The sequence below is a fragment of the Trichosurus vulpecula genome, chromosome 7 (genome assembly GCF_011100635.1).
Source record: "Trichosurus vulpecula isolate mTriVul1 chromosome 7, mTriVul1.pri, whole genome shotgun sequence".
NCBI classification, from domain to species: domain Eukaryota; kingdom Metazoa; phylum Chordata; class Mammalia; order Diprotodontia; family Phalangeridae; genus Trichosurus; species Trichosurus vulpecula.
The window spans coordinates 21,064,756-21,070,524 of NC_050579.1; positions in this window are offsets into that span (position 1 = coordinate 21,064,756).

Consider the following 5,769-nt stretch of genomic DNA (forward strand, 5'->3'; position numbering starts at 1 on the left):
TGTGCCAAGAGGTCCCAAAAGGTGGGTGGGGCCCCCCTTCTTGGCTCCTTCCTCAGCCCCATTAGCTAGGACTTCCCCACCCCCTCTTTTGTTTCCTAAGGAGACAGCCTAACTAGATCCAACACCTGCAAGTTATTACAAGTTGTCTCCTTACAGGACAGAGGCTGGGCTCAGGCTCAGCTTTCACCGCTTTCCCCTTTTCTCTTCACTACTCCACCCCACCCCCCACATTCAGCTCCTCACCAAGGGAATCTTAGGGACTTTTCACCCTCTGGCAGAATCTGAGAGCAGGGGGAGACTGATAGACCCACATCGATTTTTGAGGTCACTTAGTCCAACCGTCTCATTTTATGCATGTAGCAACTGAGTTCTGGAGAGGTTAGAAGGCCACTCAGTGCAGGGAGGAATTTGGACCCAGGTCCTCTGATTTCAGATCTCCCCTTTCCCGTGCCATATTCCTTCCCTGATCAATCAGCAGTATTGTTGACTGCATCTGTTAAGTGCCTACTATGTGCCAGGCACTGTGCTAAGTACTCGGAATACAGAGGAAGGCAAATGCAGTCTCTACCCTCAAGGAACTCATGTTCTAATGGCATTGGGGTTGGGGGGAGGGGAAGACAAACAAATTAAGTAGATGGGTGAGAGAAAACGTACTGAAGCTTTGAACAGAGATTTGGAGTAAGCAGGAACCCAAGAGTTGGAGGTGGGGAGGGAGAACACTCCAGGTAGAAGATGGATTTAAGAGTGCATTGTGGGAAACATTGGAAAGACAGGAAGAAGGTGAGTTGTGGAGAGCTTTAAACGCTCGAACGAAGGACTTCATATATGATTCTGGAGTTCTAGGGAGCCACTAGTTTATTGAGGGCTGTAGGCAGCCCCAAACTTAAGAAAATCACTTTGGTAGTTGTGTAGAGGAAGACTAGGAGCAGGGAGGGGCTTGGAGGGGGGTGCCCAGTTAGAAAGCTATTTCAATGGACTGGGCAAGAGGGGCTGAGAGTCTGAATCAGAGTGATGGCTGTGTGAGTGGAAAGGAAGGGGCACAGATAAAAAATGTCAGGAGGTAGAAATGATGAGATCTGGCAAAGGAATGGATCTGGAGCGGAAGGAGAGTGAGAGTGAAAAATCAAGGAGGCTGGAAGGTTGGGATCCCGAGTTACTGGGAAGATGGTGGTGTCCTGCAAAGGAAGAGGGAAAGCTGAAAGACTGGGGGGAGGGGTTGGGGAGGTTGGGAGGAAGGTAATGAATCATTTGGGCTACGTCGAGTTCGAGATGCCTACTGGACATCCAGTTTAAATGACAACCAAAATGTCCTTGGCTCAGGAGAGAGACCAGGTCTGGGAATCACTGGCATAGAGACTGCAAATGAACTCATGAGAGCTAGATGACATTAAGTGAGAAAGGAAAGGAAAAGGAGGACCCAGAACAGAGTCTTAGGGGCATCCACTGTTAGTGAGTCAGACATTGATGAAGAATCTGCAAAGGAGACTGAGAAGGAGCTGTCAGAAGGGGAGGAGGAGACCCTTGATGTCTGATTGACATATCAAAGAGGAACTTGGCAGGGGAGGGGAGTACAAGAGGAGAGGGGCTCATTCGTTTGGCCATGAGACTTCTAAAGTGGGCAGTCCTTCCCTCCTAGGGGCTGGGAGTTCTGGTTTCCATCTGGTTCCAGATTGCTGCAGGGAATCCATGGTGTGTGTGTGTGTGTGTGTGTGTACTCTAAATGAAAAGGAGCCACTCCAGAGCCTTGAGAACAACAAATAAGTAGAAGGATCAAGAGCTTTAGCTAATGACAAAGAACCACAGGAATGCTCCAGATTTTGTGAAGAAATGGGGAGTGACAGACCAGTCACATGTCAGCATACTTCTACCCCACAGGTCCTCAGAGAAAGCCTGGAATAACCCTTATACCTACACAGGCTCAGAAAAGGGACCTGTTCTCCCTGTCATTGTGATGCTAATTGTTGCTGGCCAAGTACCTCAGTTCCCTTGTCTAGTTGAGCCGGACAATCTGTAAAAACCCTCCCAACTCTTCTGAACTCCTCAGTCCCAAGACCCACTACAAACTGATACCTTTGCTCCATATCATCTTGACCCTCATCTCTTTTGAGGCCCCAAGATGTTATGTAGGTACCCTAAAGTCCCACTGTAACACGCATACTGGGGCTGTGGCTAAGGGTCCAAATGGCTAGAAGTAGGAATGGGCAGAGGAGCCCTGACCAGCCGTTTGACGCTGTTCCTCTTCTATATGGACAGCATGAATATAACTCATTCCAGGAAAATTTACTGAACCAGTGCCAAGAACTGTGCCAGGCATTAAGCTTGAGAGGTCACCCTTTCCTGTCCCAACCAAGAGCTCCTCCTAAGGGGTTAACAATCTTACTTTAATCCAGCATACAAATATCATTCACTTAGCTCAGGGGAAAAAGCCAGCACCCTGAACTTCAGAGCAAACACAAATTACAAACAAATCTTCATAACTGGATGATTTTCTTTACCTGAGATATTTGGAGCTGCCTCTAAGCCACAATGCCCCCCAACCCTGGACCCCACCATTGACTACTCTTTCTAGACTCCTCTGACCCCTACTTGATGAAGAGATTCTGTGATCTTACCTCTAATTGTGGGTTTCTAGCATTAAGGGCTGTTGGGGTAGGTGGGCCCTCCCACCCCTACTAGGTCCAAGATGGCCCCTCCCTCATTCACAGAGACTGAAATCTATCTGGAGAGATGAGGCACGGGCCCTGGGAGAGCCCTGGATCTTTAAAGGTCAGGAGGCCTGGGCCATCATCCTGACTGCCTAGGACTCCCTGACCAGCCCTTTCCTTGGGCTAGTGTCAAAGGTCCCTTCCAGCTCCAACATTCTGGTGACATTCTGACTCCTTCCTCCTTCTTGGTCTTGCTAGCTTCTCCTAAGTACCAAGAACACTCCCTAAGGCTCAGTCTCAGGCCCTTATATTCCTATCTTTACTAGCTTCTCTCAGGACTTAAGTGTGGTCACCTTATCTCTGAGCTTTCACCTTGGACTCCCTCTACCCACATCTCCATCTTCCTCCGGGGCATTTCCCTGAGTATGAACTCAGCAACCCCTCCTCAAGGCCTTTTATCTTAGCATCACAGAGTCAGAGCTAGAAGGAACCAATGAATGAATGGATTAAAACATTTTATTAAGTTCTGGCTACAGGCCTGGCACTGTGCTGTGCTGAGGTTACAAATACAAAAGGCAAGACAACACTTGCCTTCAAGGAGACAGCATATAGAAGGGAGTATATGTGTTATACCACATAGACACACACATATATGTGCACAAATGTACACAATGTACCCATATATATATATACACATATATGCCAAGGAGGGGGTGTTTTGGAGTGGGAAGTCACAGGGATGGTGAGTGGAGCCATAGGGCAGTGGTTTGTTCTGTCCTTCCCGGGAATGGTGTTATTGATTTGGTTACCATTCTTACTGTAAGTTGGGTGAAGGGAGGGTTTCCCTGCAGCACTGAGGCATGAATATGAGAAGGAAGCATCGGGCATCTTGGAGGAGGGTCTGAGTTGGGCTAATTATGGAGAACCGTCGCCTATTAGGAGCTGGGGACTCCAAGGCTGGTATGGGAGAGCCTGGTGGACATGAAGATTGAGAGGAAAGCAGCAGCCATGTTGTCTAGAGAGAGAGCCAAATCCTACAATTTTACAAATGAATAAACTGAGGCCCAGAGACAGGAAGCTATTTGGTGGTGGTGTTGTCAGTCGTGTCTGACACTTCATGACGCCATTGGGGGTTTTCTTGGCAAAGACACTGGAGGAGTTTGGCCATTTCCTTCTCTCCAGCTCATTTGGCAGATGAAGAAACTGAGGCACAGGGTGAAGTGACTTGCCCAGGGTCACACTGCTAGTGAGTGTCTGAGGCCAGATTTGAAGTCAGGGAGATGAGTCCAGGCCCAACCCCTATCCATAGCCAGGCTGCCCCAGGTAAGAAGGCAGTAAATAGCCCCAAGCCCTCTAGGTTCAGGTCCAAGATTCCTTCCATTAAACTAGGCTGCTTACATGTTGGGTGTTTCTCTTTGCACCTTCTTTGTTCTCAGGTTTGTTCTCCCCAGGACACACCTCAGGACCCTTTGCATTCTTTCCTGTATCAATGCTTTCTTTCCTCAGGTAGGCCCTGGGCCCCAGGGGCGGGGAAAGGAACATTCTGTCTCCTTCCTTCCTATTTCCTACCTCCTGCGTGGGGCCCACAATAAGAAAGCCCTTAATCAATTCTTAGAGGAATATCCAGTGAAATGCTGCAAGGCAGTGTGTGAGTCAGAATGCCCTGGGTTCAAACCCTGACTGCCACTGACTCTCTGGGTAACCTTGCCCTACTTTCAACTTCATTTTCCTCATCTGTCAAATTGGGAAATTGAGCCAGATTTCCTTCCTTCATTCCACAATCACATTGATCGAGCCCTTCCTCTACGCCAGGCACTTGTGCTAGACGTGGGGGGAGAAAGAAGCCCAAACCAAACCGTCCCTGCCCTCTAAGAGCTTCATTCTTCTGAGGTAACACAGCATGCACGCATACAAGGAAGCCAAGCTAGCTTCAGAAGGGAGAGAGCAGCACCAAGTGTGGGGATTTCCACCGGCTTCCTGTAGGAGGTGGCATGGATAAGTCCTGAAAAATGCTAAGGCCAAGAAGCTAATGTGAGAAGAGAAGGCACCCACAAACACAGGGGTGGCCTGGACAAAGTCAGGGAGGTAGGATATGGAAGGCCACGTTTGGGAGTAGCAGAGAGGCCATCGGGCTGGATCATGAAGATTATGAAGAGGAGTGATGTAAATGAAGTCTGGAAAGGCAAATCGGAATGAGGCTGGCTGGAGACAGTTGGGAGAAGGTTCTTAGGTAGAGGGGTGACATGGTCAGGCCTGTGTTTAGGGAGACTATTTTGGATGGATTGGAGTGAGGAAGATACTGGGGCCAGGGAAACAGATTAGGAAGCTCTCCCAGTGGTCCAGGCTGTGTGAGTGGAGAGGAGTGGACAGACTGGAGAGATGGGGAGGAACTGAGAACTTGGATATGAGGGTAGAGGACTAGGAAGAAGGAAGCACTCAGAAGAACTGAGCTTGTGAACTTGGGTGAATGGAACAGTGGTGGTGCCCTCACAAGAAACCTGAAGTTTGGAGGACAGAGATTTGGTTGTGGGGTGGGATGGTGGTTGTTGTATGTTTGTCCTTCATTCTCCAAGAGGACCATGACATCAGGAAGATGATACCATGACTTCCAAGTAAACTGGATTTAAATGAGGGAGGGCTCTGCAAAGTGGTGATGGTGGAGATAAGGGCTCTATGAAGGACATGTGGAGTCTGAGATGTCTATGGGACGCCCAGTTGGAAATATTGGTGACACAGGACTGAGGCTCAGGAGAAAGATGAGGGCTGAAAGTGTAGACTTGAGAGTCATCTACATATAGATCATTGAGAGATACCCCTTCCTATCCTTTCCCTTCCTCTTCCCTTCTTTCTCCCTTCCTTCTTCCCTTACTTTGCTTTTCCTTACTTTCCTGTTCCTCTTTCCTTCTTCTCTTCTCTTCCCATCTTCTTTCCTCCTTTCCCTTCCCTTTCCCCTTCCTTTCCTTCTTCCCTCTTGTACAAAGGAGTAGGATAATTTAAAGGGGAGAGTGGAGAGACTAGAAGTCAGAATGTCAGAAATACTCACTGGATTCCCATTGGAGGGCTCTCTATTCCAACCTGAGAGATGCCCCCTGAGTAGGTCTCATGTCCTTAGGCCACCTGGTAT